Consider the following 19,537-nt stretch of genomic DNA (forward strand, 5'->3'; position numbering starts at 1 on the left):
GCTGGCCATAATTATACAAAATCGGCTATCCAAATAAATCAAACAGATTTTTTAAGTTGAATTTATGATGATATAATGTTAATGTGACCATAACTATAAATAGGGGTTTATTGTACATAAAAAATCCAAATAGTGATTTTAAAAATTTTAATAATAGAGTTTTCAAACTTCTCCCATCTGAGCCCCGTTTTTGGGTGAACATCCTTTCGGGGGAAATTGCTCCCCCATTTCCTGCGGCCCATGCCGCTTCTGCAACTCCTGCCTTTGCAGCCACTCCTCTTCTAATTGAGTTGTTTGCTCTGGTTGTTGCATTTAATCGCATTAAATTTGCCTCAAAGGCCACCGGACGTCGGTGGACAGAGGTCCCTGTACAGTGGAGCCTGCTGCCTGTGGACGGATGTGGTTGACACACACGGAATGCCAATGCCACTTAAAGCCAAGCCCGAAGTGGAGTCAGTCAATGGTATTTTAATAGAGCCTAATGGGTATTTTAATTGCCGGGCAAGGCCGCAAAATGGGTGGTGCAAAGTGAGGGGGCGGGGGTGGCTGTAGAGGGAGATGGCAATAAAAGTGACACGTTGGGGGAGTGAGACAGAGACAGAGAAGGAGACAAAGACGGGGAGCAAGCTTTATCTTTATGAATATCGCGACACTTTATGAAGGCCCCGAAACGACATCAGCGATAAAAACAGTGAAACGTGTCCAGTAGAAAAAGGAGAAAATGGTGCGGGAGTGTCACGTATCCGACAGATACGACACAACGGCAGTCAGACAGATAGAGATACACACACATAGCGTACATAGCCACATGACTGGGTTCCATTCAACTTCTCAACTTGTGCTTCCATTCGTAGATCCAATTCTCATTTTGGTAATCTGGGTCGAATGCCTTTCTCTGCCCCATCCAATCATATCCCATCCCCCCGTTTTGTCACCTCTTTTGTCCGATCTTCTGTTCTCGTTCTCGAGCGCGCGTTTCTCCTGCGCTCAATCTTAATTGATTGGATTGAGTGACCGCGAGGCGATTAGTAAAAGGTTTGACACACTTAACAGGCGGTGATTGATGGTTCTATCCCATGGTAATGTTTGCTTAAAGTCTGTATACGGACGTAATCCGGTCCCCGAGCGAAAGCCAAGTTCTATGTTCGAAAAGTGCGGTTCAATGCACGATTGTGGCTTTCGGATCATCGATCCTTCCTTCTGCCCCGCCCCGCTTCGTTATACAATTTAATGGCCAACAGTGGCTTCAGATTGGATGTCATCATCGTCACCTTTAACTGCAACTGCAACTGCAACCGAAAAGCGGCAGAGGCAACGCAAGCTGCCTCATGATCAGCGGTCACTATTGCCCAACAACTGAAGGCAGGGGCGTCGAAAAGCGGGACTAAGCCCCCACTTCGGGACCAATTTTAACTTTTATATGACCAATTTTTGCATCTTTCGGCATCTTCTTGCTATACATATTACAGTGTATAAAAAGTGTCACGGAACTGAAGTATTCGCGTTTCGGAGTATTAAGTAAAATTTAGTTTTCCAACTTTCTCACTAGAATTCTCAATTTTATTTTTTCAAGGTAAATAAAGACAAGAGTGTGTGGAGCCACTGTCTGCAGCTCAATATATCTTATAAATCCGGCTTGAAGGACCAACAACAACCAATGTAACTCATTCAGTAAAACAAACATAAAATTATAAAAAAAAATATTAAAAAAAACTGAAAAATATTGGCGTGAACCAACAATATTATAGGGAAAAGATCAATATTTTCCATGTGCATTTTGTAATAACACTTTAATCCCTGCCATTTTTTTTTGTGGCCACCTCTAGCACTCGAAACTGGCACTTTAAAAAGCACCACCTTACGGTAGCCATCGGTAGCAAAGTGGCGAGTGGCAACTATGGGTAAAGTAAGTGGGACTTCGAAGCCGAAGCCGAGTCAAAGCTGCGGCAACTGAAGATGATAATGAGGATCCCAGAGTCGAAAGGTGATTACGATGGTGATGCAACCTGTTTCCTGATTTCGCCACTGCCTCCGAATTCCCTCCTTCTAACAATGTTTTTCCCTTAATTATAGATATTCGCCTGTTCAGTGACAAGAAGATTTGTCTTTTTTTCTGCCCTTTTTCCATGATTACATATGCCATTGGCTTCTGCTCAACTCCGAAAGGAAAATGACAAAAGCTTTTGGGGGAAGAAGAGCGTGCAACTTTGGAGTTCACTTTTGCCGTGGAGTGTTAATGGGAAATTGAAAACCCATTTGCTGATTAATTTCTCTCAAAAAAAAAACAAAAAATATAACACAAAACCAAAACGAAGCAGTAGCAGAAGAAAAACATTTACGTAAATGAACTTTTCCTTCTGTTTGAATGCTGCTGCTGTTGTTGTTGAGCGTTGCAAAAGTTTTCCATTTTCCGTTTTCAGTTTTCAACCGAGTTCGTTGTTTGTTTGCTGTTTGTCGCTTCGCTTTTGTCGCTTTGCTTGACAAAAAAAAGTTAGTAAAATGTTTTTGCATTCGTTTGCTAGTTTTCTAGTTTTATTTATGCCCTCCATTCATCCTGTCACCTCTGTTCCACGGCAAGGATATTACCAGAGCTTACGGTTCTCAAAGCCGCGACGGGATTAGAGGTATTATCGAGGGGAAGCCGAACTGATCCGTTTTGGAGAAGAGGATTTGTTGCAAAAATGCACAAATTTACAAATCTTAGTGTTAAAACAAGCATGGTTTCAAGAACAGTTTTTATATTTTTTTAATAATCAAACTGTTTGTTTTATTTATAGTGTATAATATGTAATACGTGTATAATAATAAAATTGATCTTAGCGAAAAAGGCCACAGTCCTTCAGCCTATGTTATATATAATATATACAATGTTATTTTATAAAGTAAAGGGCACTTCGGAATCGACAGAAGAACTCGTGGCAACCCTTCGCTCCTCGCTCTGGTGACACTAAACTTTTCTGTCTGCCTAATCAACTGTCGAAATCGGTGGAGGACCTCCCCATCCATCCTGCCTCTTAAAATGCATTATTCAGAAGGAATTGCAGTTGGAACGGGCGTTCTGAATCCGGAATCCAGTAGACAGCTTGCAGGAACGCATGAGTCCCACGGATTGGGGTGCACTGTCTGTCCGTCAGCTGTCCGCTTGTCCGCCAGTTTGTCCGTTTGTCCGTATGTCCCTCTGTCTTCGGCTCTACTTCGCTGGGCTTTACAACGCCTTGCACCTTCTGTGACAGCGATGTCTCTGAAAACTTGGATTTGTTTTTACCCAAATGTGGAATGTGGAGAAGCAACGAAAAAAAGAAGGAATAAAGCAACAAATTCGGGAACTTGTACTGTGAATCGTTCGCATATCTGCGAAATGTCCTCATCGCCGTGCTCTCATCCTCTGTATGCAAAATGCAAAAGTTTAGCCAGTAAATCTTTGCAAGTGGCACATAAACTTTGCCAAAGAAACTTTTTTCGCTCCAAAGTTCCCCCAGTGCAGAGATCTAGAAAAAAATGATACAGTGCCAAGAAGTGAAGAGGGGAAGGGGCAGATGGAAGGCAGAGTGCCAAGGAAAGTTCCACAGAAGGCAAAGACCATTGCCAAAAGCGGCTCATAGGCCACGAATTGTGATTTATGACCTCCCAATGATGTGGCTGGGGGAGGGGGAAGGGGTCTGCGTACCTCAGGTTATCCAGGAGACTTCTTCAGTCCATCTTATCAGCGTTCGTTAAACACTTCTGGACAGCAGGGATATCCGCATCCTAATGAGAGGTAATGGAATTTACAATAAATAAACGCTTGGGAGTTTATCTATAAGTAACTTTCTTGAGTTTAAGCTTCCGTGTGAAATATAATAAAACCCATTAAGAAAATTACATTTAATAATTTAAATACAAGCTATTATTTGCTTAAGGCTTAGTGTCAAAACAGTTTAAGACAATTGACAACTTATAAATATTTATAGTTTTCTATCAGATGTCTTTAAAACTTTATAAATGATGTTAAGACATCAAACGAAAATCTCTGAGCATTAGTTTATGCCACCTGATAGTAATTTGTAAATCATTCGTGATAATCCGTAATAATGCGAAACGAAGGGGAAATCAACCTTCCGAATTGAGCAACCTTCTGCTCATCGATGGCAATTGGAATTGCAATCGAAATTGCAATGGTTTCGCCTTAACCCCTTCTCAGCCCCTTAACCCCTCCTGTCAACTGTTGGCAGCTGCAGTTTTGGCGGCACCTTTCGGGCCCCGAAAATTGGTGTTGTAATTAAGCCAGAGCTAGAGCTTTTGAGCCGCAAGTGGCGACCCGAAGCGCCCAAGTCATCGGTTGCGCCACCACCTCCGCACCACTTTAGTGCCACCACTGGCACCTCCAACCACCAAGGTCTGGCGGCTGTCTATCATTAAGTCGCCCTGTCGGAGCCTCGACAAATGAATGAAATGAATGCCTAACGAGTGACAAGCGGCAGTCGAAAAAGTCTTGCAGTGGTGTCAAATACAGTTTAAAAACATAGCTAAAATACATAATGTTTTTCAGAATTTAAAGTACCAATATAATATCATCATAGTCTTTGGTACTGGATTCATAGTAACTCCAAGTATAATTTAAAAACCTATCAGGGAAATTTTAGCAGAATTATAGGATAGGATTGACAAATAAAACCAAAAAAGCAAAAGTGAGAATGAAACATTTTAAAATAGATTGGGTTTGTTTGGCTATAAATAAGCCAAATTGGCAACCCTGCTCAGCAGTCCAAAAGTGCATGGGCTCCCATTGGGTTTCAATCTCAATCTCAATTTCAAATAGGTGACCCCGACACCGACACACAATTGCAACAGATCGTCTTCAGTGTCATCATCATTAAGGTCTACGCACAATCGTTCGGTCGGTAGGTCGATGGATAAGGCCAAAAGAGGGGCTTAGGCTTATCGCCGCCTGCCCATCAGCGGTTTGAACTAATTGTCGAATCCGATTTCAGCTTGCAGCTCTTTTTTCGGTCAACGAGGGGGGAACAGGGTGTTGATATCAGACTCGATTAGGTCGCGGTCGAAATAATTGCGGATGGGGGCGCCGACGGGTTAAGCACTGATTGGGGTTTGCTAGTTCAGGTTTCTCGATTTGATTAATCTCACTGTCTGTCATTTTGGCAGTTGTCGTTCGTCACTGGAAGTGCGAATCGGTTATTGAAAATTAAATTGGGCTTTATAACGTATGCGATTTGGTACTCATAGTAAAGCAAGCTTTGCAAGAAATTTGCCAAATTTGTGCACAAATGTGTGTGAATAGAAAGCATAGTTTTACCAAAGCAGTTTGGTTTATATTTTAGTATATTATATTATATGTTTTCAGTATTTTCCTTCCCTTCGGGTATATCCACCGTTGTAATCATTTCAATCGTATTATTTATAAGGGTAATGAACACCATATTTCTTCCCCCTTCAGATGCACCATTAACCCCTAACTTGCCCCATTCCGCTACCCTTCTCGTGCCCCAAAATGAAGCATAAATCGCTTTGGCGCTTTCGCATAATTTTCAATATCGCGCCAATAAAAAATCTGCCAAGAGGGATGATGAAAGTGGGGAAGTTCGCGGGGCAGGGGCGTTGGAATAAAGAGGGGAGGATTGACAGAAATTACATTGAAAATTGTAAAAAATAACTCTTCCCGCACACAACTGCTCCTTTTGGTCCTGCACACACACTACAGATTGCCATTAGCACCTTGCTTGCCTGTACTCCCTGCCACGCCCCCACATATTCTCCAGCCCCCTTTTCCAGGTGCAAGATTTATGTGCCATGTGTTGAGGGTTTTTATTTTTTTGGGGAGCGTAGAGGGGTTCGGGGTTTTAGGGCCTGGCAATATGCTAAAAATGTGCTTTTGCATTGCAATTTTTTCCCGCTTTTCCCCCATTTTCCTCGCTGCATGGCTTATGATCATATTTTTCCCGTTTGCCATTTTTTCTGTTGTTGCTAAAAGCAATCAAAACTTTTTCATTTACAGACTCTGAGGGCAAGCAAGCCAGCATTCATTTACCATATATTTTTTATAAATTTTCTCGGTGCTTGAAGTCAAGGTGAAAATGGATTGACATGAACGAAGGCGGCAAATTCATTTTCAGTCTGAGGAAATTGATTGAAAAAATTACGAAAGAATTGGATAAAGGGGCTGGAAAATAAACGATCCAAAAGGCTGGAACTTGGGAGGGTTTTTGCCAAAATGATCCGTTGAAAATCGATAAGTGAATTTCACAGTTAAGGTATACAAATATACCGTAAACATTTAACTATTTGGGAAAGAGAAAAGTATCCCAGAGACCTATCTTAAGTCCTCCCTGAATTTTATGTTGACAATCGAACAGAGACTGCGTCTCTCAATCAAAGTTGTTCAATAGTTCCTCCACGATGCCCCTTTGGGGGAACTTGGCAACTTGTCTGGCCATCCCAATATTTCACCCCCTTAAAATGCATTGTTTTGCTTTTGCACTTTTGGATACCACACTTTTTGCGATACATAAACGTAGCTGAATTTATGCGCCCAGGCCGACAGTTGTGCAACCGCAGAGCACCACCCCCATAAAGGTGACCCCCAATCCCCCTCACAATCGCCACCCTTGTCGTAAAGCTGCAGCAGCAGAGCGCGGACTGCCAAACCAACTTCAAACTCGCAATATAAACACATAAATCCTGGCCACTGATACACACAGATTCCGTTGCAAGGGGCTCCTCCAATATTCCGGGGGGTTGGTTTAGGGGGGATTTGTCTGTCCAACTTTTGCGTACCGGCAACAAACAAAAACAACTTGGTTAGACGCCTCTGCTCTACTTTTTCCCCATGTATACAGTGGCGCCAGCAGGGAAAGCATTCCAAATTTTAACAGTTATTTTATTTCTTTTAACCAAAATACTTTTTTCTTTAGGTTTACTTTTATTGATAAACGTTTTTATAAGTAAAATATAAACTTCTTAATAATTTTTTACTATTTTCAGTTCAATTTTTTAGGGAACATGTTAGAATTGAAAACACAAATAAAACCAAAAGTTCATTTTTTAACCAATCCTATGTCCCTATGCCAATGGTATAAAAGTTCTGTTGTTACTGCCGCTTTTGAGCTGCTCCCCTCCCTTCATTTTCAAAAGTGGCCGTTCAACAAAAATATTATTGGGGCGTCCCCGCCCGGCAAAAAAGTTACACCTTTTGACCATTTTTGGCTGTAACTTTAGAGGGGCGGAAATGCGATGTTGGACAAAAGTTGAATTATTGCAAACATGGGAAGGGCAAAGAGGGTCAACAGGGGTCGAAAGGGGCTGCTGCACATACATTATGGATTCTCCGAAATGGCTGCGATGAACAGACAACAAGCTGTTTGCACTTAGAAGGCTTAAGGTCGCCACCAAAGAAAAAAGGGTAAGCCCAGTTACAATTCCCCAAAGGGAAATGGGCGTAGAAAGTCCATCGAAGGGGTGTAGGTGCGCTCTACACCCATGATTGAGGGCAAATAAATCTAGTTGCTAATGCTGAATAACGTATGATGATCCCTGGTGGAGTGGGATGTAGCCAAACCGACTTCAGTTCATAAAACTCCTTTGCAAAGTTATCAAATGTAGTGATCACTGGGTTACTCGATTAGTGGGGATGCACAGACTTAATCTAGGGGTAAATGGTTCAGTAAGAAAAAAGCTTATTTGGCATAATGCAAACATAAACGTTGGGATATACTGTCTTTAAAGGTTAGAAAATTGAATCTTTAACCAGCCTTAAATATAGAAGACTAAATACAGTACAGTTACGAAAAATATCTTCACTGTATAGGCAAAACTGTAGTGGAGCTTATTCAAGGCTAAATCTCTTACATCTATAATGTAAAAACATATTATACCCCATGTACTTCCAGTAAAATCGTCTAAAAAGCTATTTTTATCTGCTAGACCAGTTAAAGTCAAAGATTAATAGTGATCTAATGGTTGTAAAGTCTTTTAGATGACTTAGCCTTTTTTGATCTTGTAATCCGCCACAAACCTATCAACTCAAGGTTAATAATAAGGTCTCTCCAGCACCTGAAGCTCTTCCACACTCCAACTAAGCCCTCGTCTCGTCTGCCCTGCGGCCCATGATGGCGCGACTTCCATTAGCCAGGTCGGTTTAGCCGGGGTCAGGTTTTCCCCACCCAGTTTCCCAGCTTCCCGGCCCTCTGTTACCCCTTTCGCACCCCTTGGGAAAACTGCAGCCAGAGACATAATAACTATATCGATGTGCATTTGGCGACTCGTCCACGAGCCCAACCAAACCGAACGTCTGTCGGTGGCAGCACTAAATCAATGTTGGGATTGTGCATCGCTTGACGGGGGAATGGGGTTAGGTTTGGTTTGGTTGGGTTCGGATTTCCCAAAAGGGACAAGGCACTTTTCCCGGGAGCCAGAGACCAAAGCCGAGAGGCGAATTTCGCAATGCAACACCCAACCGAAAACCAAACGAAAATGTAATTGACGCGCTCTGCTTAGGAGGCATTGCTGGCAGGTTTCAAAATAGTTGTACCCAATTTAATCTTATGACCATTAGGTTGGTTTAAAAATAAAATATTATAATACTAGAATTACAGTTTTGGGTTCCCATTCTGGATGCCACTAGAAATAAGAAAAAATTTTATTTGAAAATGGGTACAAATTTTGATCATCGCTTACAAGAAAAATTTTAATGTAGAATATAAGACAATTTGACCAAAATTTCATACAGATATTCCACGTCTAAATCGGAAGTTATGGAATCTAGAAGTGCAGTTTTGGTCTCCCATTCAGGACCTCATGGCAATACTGAAAAATTTGACATGAAAATGAGTTAAAATTTTGACCATCCTTCAAAAGAAATATTTTAATATAGAAAGTAAGATAATTCAAGCACAAACTCATAGAGGTATCCCACGTCCAAACCGGGATACAATAACTAAAGTTATGGAATCTAGAAGTGCACTTTTGGTCTCCCATTCAGGACCCCATGGGAAGTACGGAAAAATTTGACATGAAAATGGGTTGAAATTTTGACCATCTTTCAAACGAAAAATTGGAATACAGAAAGTAAGATAATTCAAGCACAAACTCATAGAGGTATCCCACGTCCAAATCGGAATACAATAACTAAAGTTATGGAATCCATAAGTGCAGTTTTGGTCTCCCATTCAGGACCCCATGGGAAGTACGGAAAAAATTGACATGAAAATGGGTTGAAATTTTTACCATCTTTCAAACAAAAAATTGGAATACAGAAAGTAAGATAATTCAAGCACAAACTCATAGAGGTATCCCTCGTCTACATCGGGACACAATAACTAAAGTTATGGGATCTAGAAATGCAGTTTTGGTCTCCCATTCAGGACCTCATGGGAAGTACGGAAAAAATTGACATGAAAATGGGTTGAAATTTTGACCATCGTTTAAACGAAAAATTGGAATACAGAAAGTAAGATAATTCGAGCACAAACTCATAGTGGTATCCCACGTCAAAATCGGGATCCAATAACTAAAGTTATGGAATATAGAAGTGTAGTTTTGGTCTCCCATTTAGGACCCCATGGGAAGTACGAAATAATTTGACATGAAAATGGGTTGAAATTTTGACCATCTTTTAAACGAAAAATTGGAATACAGAAAGTAAGATAATTCAAGCACAAACTCATAGAGGTATCCCACGTCCAAATCGGAGTACAATAACTAAAGTTATGGAATCCAGAAGTGCAGTTTTGGTCTCCCCTTGGGACCCCATGGGAATTACGGAAAAATTTGACATGAAAATGGGTTGAAATTTTGACCATCTTTCAAACGAAAAATTGGAATACAGAAAGTAAGATAATTCAAGCACAAACTCATAGAGGTATCCCACGTCCAAATCGGAATACAATAACTAAAGTTATGGAATCCATAAGTGCAGTTTTGGTCTCCCATTCAGGACCCCATGGGAAGTACGGAAAAATTTGACATGAAAATGTGTTGAAATTTTGACCATCCTTTAAACGAAAAATTGGAATACAGAAAGTAAGATAATTCAACCACAAACTCATAGAGGTATCCCTCGTCTACATCGGGACACAATAACTAAAGTTATGGGATCTAGAAATGCAGTTTTGGTCTCCCATTCAGGACCTCATGGGAAGTACGGAAAAAATTGACATGAAAATGGGTTGAAATTTTGACCATCGTTTAAACGAAAAATTTGAATACAGAAAGTAAGATAATTCAAGCACAAACTCATAGTGGTATCCCACGTCAAAATCGGGATCCAATAACTAAAGTTATGGAATATAGAAGTGTAGTTTTGGTCTCCCATTTAGGACCCCATGGGAAGTACGAAATAATTTGACATGAAAATGGGTTGAAATTTTGACCATCTTTTAAACGAAAAATTGGAATACAGAAAGTAAGATAATTCAAGCACAAACTCATAGAGGTATCCCACGTCCAAATCGGAGTACAATAACTAAAGTTATGGAATCCAGAAGTGCAGTTTTGGTCTCCCCTTCGGGACCCCATGGGAATTACGGAAAAATTTGACATGAAAATGGGTTGAAATTTTGACCATCTTTCAAACGAAAAATTGGAATACAGAAAGTAAGATAATTCAAGCACAAACTCATAGAGGTATCCCACGTCCAAATCGGAATACAATAACTAAAGTTATGGAATCCATAAGTGCAGTTTTGGTCTCCCATTCAGGACCCCATGGGAAGTACGGAAAAATTTGACATGAAAATGTGTTGAAATTTTGACCATCCTTTAAACGAAAAATTGGAATACAGAAAGTAAGATAATTCAACCACAAACTCATAGAGGTATCCCTCGTCTACATCGGGACACAATAACTAAAGTTATGGGATCTAGAAATGCAGTTTTGGTCTCCCATTCAGGACCTCATGGGAAGTACGGAAAAAATTGACATGAAAATGGGTTGAAATTTTGACCATCGTTTAAACGAAAAATTTGAATACAGAAAGTAAGATAATTCAAGCACAAACTCATAGTGGTATCCCACGTCAAAATCGGGATCCAATAACTAAAGTTATGGAATATAGAAGTGTAGTTTTGGTCTCCCATTTAGGACCCCATGGGAAGTACGAAATAATTTGACATGAAAATGGGTTGAAATTTTGACCATCTTTTAAACGAAAAATTGGAATACAGAAAGTAAGATAATTCGAGCACAAACTCATAGAGGTATCCCACGTCCAAATCGGAGTACAATAACTAAAGTTATGGAATCCAGAAGTGCAGTTTTGGTCTCCCCTTCGGGACCCCATGGGAATTACGGAAAAATTTGACATGAAAATGGGTTGAAATTTTGACCATCTTTCAAACGAAAAATTGGAATACAGAAAGTAAGATAATTTAAGCACAAACTCATAGAGCTATCCCACGTCCAAATCGGAATACAATAACTAAAGTTATGGAATCCATAAGTGCAGTTTTGGTCTCCCATTCAGGACCCCATGGGAAGTACGGAAAAATTTGACATGAAAATGTGTTGAAATTTTGACCATCCTTTAAACGAAAAATTGGAATACAGAAAGTAAGATAATTTAACCACAAACTCATAGAGGTATCCCTCGTCTACATCGGGACACAATAACTAAAGTTATGGGATCTAGAAATGCAGTTTTGGTCTCCCATTCAGGACCTCATGGGAAGTACGGAAAAAATTGACATGAAAATGGGTTGAAATTTTGACCATCGTTTAAACGAAAAATTTGAATACAGAAAGTAAGATAATTCAAGCACAAACTCAAAGTGGTATCCCACGTCAAAATCGGGATCCAATAACTAAAGTTATGGAATATAGAAGTGTAGTTTTGGTCTCCCATTTAGGACCCCATGGGAAGTACGAAATAATTTGACATGAAAATGGGTTGAAATTTTGACCATCTTTTAAACGAAAAATTGGAATACAGAAAGTAAGATAATTCGAGCACAAACTCATAGAGGTATCCCACGTCCAAATCGGAATACAATAACTAAAGTTATGGAATCCAGAAGTGCAGTTTTGGTCTCCCATTCAGGACCCCATGGGAAGTACGGAAAAAATTGACATGAAAATGGGTTGAAATTTGTACCATCTTTCAAACAAAAAATTGGAATACAGAAAGTAAGATAATTCAAGCACAAACTCATAGAGGTATCCCACGTCCAAATCGGAGTACAATAACTAAAGTTATGGAATCCAGAAGTGCAGTTTTGGTCTCCCCTTCGGGACCCCATGGGAATTACGGAAAAATTTGACATGAAAATGGGTTGAAATTTTGACCATCTTTCAAACGAAAAATTGGAATACAGAAAGTAAGATAATTCAAGCACAAACTCATAGAGGTATCCCACGTCCAAATCGGAATACAATAACTAAAGTTATGGAATCCATAAGTGCAGTTTTGGTCTCCCATTCAGGACCCCATGGGAAGTACGGAAAAAATTGACATGAAAATGGGTTGAAATTTGTACCATCTTTCAAACAAAAAATTGGAATACAGAAAGTAAGATAATTCAAGCACAAACTCATAGAGGTATCCCACGTCCAAATCGGAATACAATAACTAAAGTTATGGAATCCATAAGTGCAGTTTTGGTCTCCCATTCAGGACCCCATGGGAAGTACGGAAAAATTTGACATGAAAATGTGTTGAAATTTTGACCATCATTTAAACGAAAAATTGGAATACAGAAAGTAAGATAATTCAACCACAAACTCATAGAGGTATCCCTCGTCTACATCGGGACACAATAACTAAAGTTATGGGATCTAGAAATGCAGTTTTGGTCTCCCATTCAGGACCTCATGGGAAGTACGGAAAAAATTGACATGAAAATGGGTTGAAATTTTGACCATCGTTTAAACGAAAAATTTGAATACAGAAAGTAAAATAATTCAAGCACAAACTCATAGTGGTATCCCACGTCAAAATCGGGATCCAATAACTAAAGTTATGGAATATAGAAGTGTAGTTTTGGTCTCCCATTTAGGACCCCATGGGAAGTACGAAATAATTTGACATGAAAATGGGTTGAAATTTTGACCATCTTTTAAACGAAAAATTGGAATACAGAAAGTAAGATAATTCAAGCACAAACTCATAGAGGTATCCCACGTCCAAATCGGAATACAATAACTAAAGTTATGGAATCCATAAGTGCAGTTTTGGTCTCCCATTCAGGACCCCATGGGAAGTACGGAAAAATTTGACATGAAAATGTGTTGAAATTTTGACCATCCTTTAAACGAAAAATTGGAATACAGAAAGTAAGATAATTCAACCACAAACTCATAGAGGTATCCCTCGTCTACATCGGGACACAATAACTAAAGTTATGGGATCTAGAAATGCAGTTTTGGTCTCCCATTCAGGACCTCATGGGAAGTACGGAAAAAATTGACATGAAAATGGGTTGAAATTTTGACCATCGTTTAAACGAAAAATTTGAATACAGAAAGTAAGATAATTCAAGCACAAACTCATAGTGGTATCCCACGTCAAAATCGGGATCCAATAACTAAAGTTATGGAATATAGAAGTGTAGTTTTGGTCTCCCATTTAGGACCCCATGGGAAGTACGAAATAATTTGACATGAAAATGGGTTGAAATTTTGACCATCTTTTAAACGAAAAATTGGAATACAGAAAGTAAGATAATTCGAGCACAAACTCATAGAGGTATCCCACGTCCAAATCGGAATACAATAACTAAAGTTATGGAATCCAGAAGAGCAGTTTTGGTCTCCCATTTAGGACCCCATGGGAAGTACGAAATAATTTGACATGAAAATGGGTTGAAATTTTGACCATCTTTTAAACGAAAAATTGGAATACAGAAAGTAAGATAATACAAGCACAAACTCATAGAGGTATCCCACGTCCAAATCGGAGTACAATAACTAAAGTTATGGAATCCAGAAGTGCAGTTTTGGTCTCCCCTTCGGGACCCCATGGGAATTACGGAAAAATTTGACATGAAAATGGGTTGAAATTTTGACCATCTTTCAAACGAAAAATTGGAATACAGAAAGTAAGATAATTTAAGCACAAACTCATAGAGCTATCCCACGTCCAAATCGGAATACAATAACTAAAGTTATGGAATCCATAAGTGCAGTTTTGGTCTCCCATTCAGGACCCCATGGGAAGTACGGAAAAATTTGACATGAAAATGTGTTGAAATTTTGACCATCCTTTAAACGAAAAATTGGAATACAGAAAGTAAGATAATTTAACCACAAACTCATAGAGGTATCCCTCGTCTACATCGGGACACAATAACTAAAGTTATGGGATCTAGAAATGCAGTTTTGGTCTCCCATTCAGGACCTCATGGGAAGTACGGAAAAAATTGACATGAAAATGGGTTGAAATTTTGACCATCGTTTAAACGAAAAATTTGAATACAGAAAGTAAGATAATTCAAGCACAAACTCAAAGTGGTATCCCACGTCAAAATCGGGATCCAATAACTAAAGTTATGGAATATAGAAGTGTAGTTTTGGTCTCCCATTTAGGACCCCATGGGAAGTACGAAATAATTTGACATGAAAATGGGTTGAAATTTTGACCATCTTTTAAACGAAAAATTGGAATACAGAAAGTAAGATAATTCGAGCACAAACTCATAGAGGTATCCCACGTCCAAATCGGAATACAATAACTAAAGTTATGGAATCCAGAAGTGCAGTTTTGGTCTCCCATTCAGGACCCCATGGGAAGTACGGAAAAAATTGACATGAAAATGGGTTGAAATTTGTACCATCTTTCAAACAAAAAATTGGAATACAGAAAGTAAGATAATTCAAGCACAAACTCATAGAGGTATCCCACGTCCAAATCGGAGTACAATAACTAAAGTTATGGAATCCAGAAGTGCAGTTTTGGTCTCCCCTTCGGGACCCCATGGGAATTACGGAAAAATTTGACATGAAAATGGGTTGAAATTTTGACCATCTTTCAAACGAAAAATTGGAATACAGAAAGTAAGATAATTCAAGCACAAACTCATAGAGGTATCCCACGTCCAAATCGGAATACAATAACTAAAGTTATGGAATCCATAAGTGCAGTTTTGGTCTCCCATTCAGGACCCCATGGGAAGTACGGAAAAAATTGACATGAAAATGGGTTGAAATTTGTACCATCTTTCAAACAAAAAATTGGAATACAGAAAGTAAGATAATTCAAGCACAAACTCATAGAGGTATCCCACGTCCAAATCGGAATACAATAACTAAAGTTATGGAATCCATAAGTGCAGTTTTGGTCTCCCATTCAGGACCCCATGGGAAGTACGGAAAAATTTGACATGAAAATGTGTTGAAATTTTGACCATCCTTTAAACGAAAAATTGGAATACAGAAAGTAAGATAATTCAACCACAAACTCATAGAGGTATCCCTCGTCTACATCGGGACACAATAACTAAAGTTATGGGATCTAGAAATGCAGTTTTGGTCTCCCATTCAGGACCTCATGGGAAGTACGGAAAAAATTGACATGAAAATGGGTTGAAATTTTGACCATCGTTTAAACGAAAAATTTGAATACAGAAAGTAAAATAATTCAAGCACAAACTCATAGTGGTATCCCACGTCAAAATCGGGATCCAATAACTAAAGTTATGGAATATAGAAGTGTAGTTTTGGTCTCCCATTTAGGACCCCATGGGAAGTACGAAATAATTTGACATGAAAATGGGTTGAAATTTTGACCATCTTTTAAACGAAAAATTGGAATACAGAAAGTAAGATAATACAAGCACAAACTCATAGAGGTATCCCACGTCCAAATCGGAGTACAATAACTAAAGTTATGGAATCCAGAAGTGCAGTTTTGGTCTCCCCTTCGGGACCCCATGGGAATTACGGAAAAATTTGACATGAAAATGGGTTGAAATTTTGACCATCTTTCAAACGAAAAATTGGAATACAGAAAGTAAGATAATTTAAGCACAAACTCATAGAGGTATCCCACGTCCAAATCGGAATACAATAACTAAAGTTATGGAATCCATAAGTGCAGTTTTGGTCTCCCATTCAGGACCCCATGGGAAGTACGGAAAAATTTGACATGAAAATGTGTTGAAATTTTGACCATCCTTTAAACGAAAAATTGGAATACAGAAAGTAAGATAATTTAACCACAAACTCATAGAGGTATCCCACGTCCAAATCGGAATACAATAACTAAAGTTATGGAATCCAGAAGAGCAGTTTTGGTCTCCCATTTAGGACCCCATGGGAAGTACGGAAAAAATTGACATGAAAATGGGTTGAAATTTTGACCATCGTTTAAACGAAAAATTTGAATACAGAAAGTAAGATAATTCAAGCACAAACTCATAGTGGTATCCCACGTCAAAATCGGGATCCAATAACTAAAGTTATGGAATATAGAAGTGTAGTTTTGGTCTCCCATTTAGGACCCCATGGGAAGTACGAAATAATTTGACATGAAAATGGGTTGAAATTTTGACCATCTTTCAAACGAAAAATTGGAATACAGAAAGTAAGATAATTCAAGCACAAACTCATAGAGGTATCCCACGTCCAAATCGGAATACAATAACTAAAGTTATGGAATCCATAAGTGCAGTTTTGGTCTCCCATTCAGGACCCCATGGGAAGTACGGAAAAAATTGACATGAAAATGGGTTGAAATTTGTACCATCTTTCAAACAAAAAATTGGAATACAGAAAGTAAGATAATTCAAGCACAAACTCATAGAGGTATCCCACGTCCAAATCGGAGTACAATAACTAAAGTTATGGAATCCATAAGTGCAGTTTTGGTCTCCCATTCAGGACCCCATGGGAAGTACGGAAAAAATTGGCACGAAAATGGGTTGAAATTTTGACCATCGTTTAAAAGAAAAATTTTATTATAGAATGTAAAATAATTCAAGCACAAACTCATAGAGGTATCACACGTCCAAATCGGGATCTAATAACTAAAGTTATGGAATATAGAAGTGTAGTTTTGGTCTCCCATTCGGGACCCCATGGGAAGTACGGAAAAAATTGACATGAAAATGGGTTGAAATTTTGACCATCGTTTAAACGAAAAATTGGAATACAGAAAGTAAGATAATTCAACCACAAACTCATAGAGGTATCCCACGTCTAAATCGGGACACAATAACTAAAGTTATGGAATATAGAAGTGTAGTTTTGGTCTCCCATTTAGGACCCCATGGGAAGTACGAAATAATTTGACATGAAAATGGGTTGAAATTTTCACCATCGTTTAAACGAAAAATTGGAATACAGAAAGTAAGATAATTCAACCACAAACTCATGGAGGTATCCCACGTCTAAATCGGGATACAATAACTAAAGTTATGAATTCTAGAAGTGCAGTTTTGGTCTCCCATTCGGGACCCCATGGGAAGTACGGAAAAAATTGACATGAAAATGGGTTGAAATTTTGACCATCTTTCAAACGAAAAATTGGAATACAGAAAGTAAGATAATTCAAGCGCAAACTCATGGAGGTATCCCACGTCCAAATCGGAATACAATAACTAAAGTTATGGAATCTAGAAGTGCAGTTTTGGTCTCCCATTTAGGACCCCATGGGAAGTACGAAATAATTTGACATGAAAATGGGTTGAAATTTTGACCATCTTTTAAACGAAAAATTGGAATACAGAAAGTAAGATAATTCAAGCACAAACTCATGGAGGTATCACACGTCCAAATCGGGATCCAATAACTAAAGTTATGGAATCTAGAAGGACAGACTGGGGCTCTTATTGAAGATCCTATGGGAAATAGGAAATAAACAACGTAACTGTATATAAATATATAAAATCGGTTAGTAACGAATATTTAGTTCAAAACATGAAAAGTTAGTTATTTACTGTCGAAGTACCTTAAAAATGGTCTACCATTCTTCTACCGTGGTTAGGTACAGACACGAGTACCTTTCCCAGCACTGATTTTTAGGTGGAGGAGGGATTGTCAGAGGATAACTCACCCCATCATCACTTTAAATGTTGATTGTCGGTTTTGTGGCTTCGCTTTTTGGTCCGCCTCCATACTGCAGTGTACGCCAATGTTGCACTGTCGCTGTGTTGCATTGTTGCAAGGTTGCATGTTGCAAATGGTTAAAGTGTCGCGGGTGCTGGCAATTGAAAAGGTCGTCCCCAGCTAAAATCCCGACCAAAAACAACTGAAGCGGTAACAAGTGGGGCGTTTTGAGTTGGGTAATTGGACAACGAAACCATAACAGGGCACTCTGATTTTGCAGTTTAACGATTGCGCCGATTTCAGCTGAAAGCAAGAAAAATAGAATGTGTTAGAAAATCCATATCTTTAATATTTCAAATAGTTAACAATGAAAATAGCATATGAACTTAAGGACTAACAGAAACAGAAATAAACTACACTCAGGGAAAAACACCGTGCTAATTTTCAGTCAGAAGTTTGCAACACCATGAAGGAGATCTCGTCTCTCAGTTTTAAAGCTATCGGGATGAAACTTTTCCAAAAGTCTTATTTCTATTGCAGGTAGTATATAAGTTTGAATGACCAAAAAAGAAATAGTTTTTTTGTTGTTTGGCATATTAACTTCCATCCTTTGGAATATCGTTATTTTAATGTTTCAGAACTCCGAATAAAATTGAACTCAAATCAGACGACTTCATCATATAGCGGCCATAGGAACGACGACAACGCTCTCACGGGTACGACCTGCAAGGGTATAGAAACTTCGGGGTGTATGCCGTTAATCGTTGCATACTTTTATGTACCCAAGTAGTTTCTGAAAGATAAATATTTCGTACAGCAAATTGGGCTTTAACCCTGCAGCTGGATGACATCTAACTCCATCTGGAGCACTGAAAAGGGGTGACCGTGTGGGGTCAGCGGGGTATTTGGGGTCATTATTGATGGGCCTTCCCGCCAGAGCGGAACACAAAGGAGGAGCAGTCGAAACGGAAATACAGAAAACAACCCTCTGATAGGAGAGGATCTCCGACCAACCCAGACCCAGTACCATTTCGTCCCTCTTTTTATTCTAGGGCTTATTTAATGCTTCAGTGCTGATGATGATGCACTGCCCCAGAAATAAAGGAAGAGGGGGAGCAGAAAAGGCGAGCGGAGCAAAGGGTCACGTATTTAAAAATGCACATAATTAAAATTTATGAGCGGGTCTTAAATAAAGACATAACCCGCGAACCTCCCCTCCTCGATTTGCCGCAACAGGGGGCGAATGCAGAACAATCAAATTAAATACCTGTAAAGCGTGCAACGGAGTGGGGCAGTTCACTGAGCAGGGGTCTTGAACCGAACTGAACTCAAATGAAATGAAATTGTAATGGCAATTCGCCGGCGAAAAAATAAAACAAAATTAAAAAGAAAGAAAGGAAAAAACAGGGAGAGAAACCTGAAACGCTGCTATGAATAGAAAAGAAATAACTAATTTAACACTGCCACAATGGACGAAAAAGGACGGCTAGGTACATATATATTTCTTAACAAGTTTTTGGGAAGAACTTTTATATGAGTACAAAAATTTTGTTACTTAACCCTTTC

The 19,537-nt window shown here is 39.1% G+C and overlaps 1 protein-coding gene across 6 annotated transcripts in view; it reads right to left on the bottom strand.

Moving 5' to 3' along the window:
• Nucleotides 1-19,537, bottom strand: part of LOC108015157 (uncharacterized) — a 176,348-nt gene that overhangs the window by 81,215 nt on the left and 75,596 nt on the right. For 3 of the 6 annotated variants that reach the window (XM_065868175.2, XM_065868174.2, XM_036820622.3), the window contains exon 2: nt 17,979-18,274. The exons of the other annotated variants lie outside the window; for them this stretch is intronic. The gene's annotated coding sequence lies outside the window, so the exon portion shown is untranslated. The remainder of the gene's footprint in view (nt 1-17,978; nt 18,275-19,537) is intronic. 6 annotated transcript variants of the gene reach the window in all.

The sequence above is a fragment of the Drosophila suzukii genome, chromosome X (assembly GCF_043229965.1).
Source record: "Drosophila suzukii chromosome X, CBGP_Dsuzu_IsoJpt1.0, whole genome shotgun sequence".
Taxonomy (NCBI): Eukaryota; Metazoa; Arthropoda; class Insecta; order Diptera; family Drosophilidae; genus Drosophila; species Drosophila suzukii.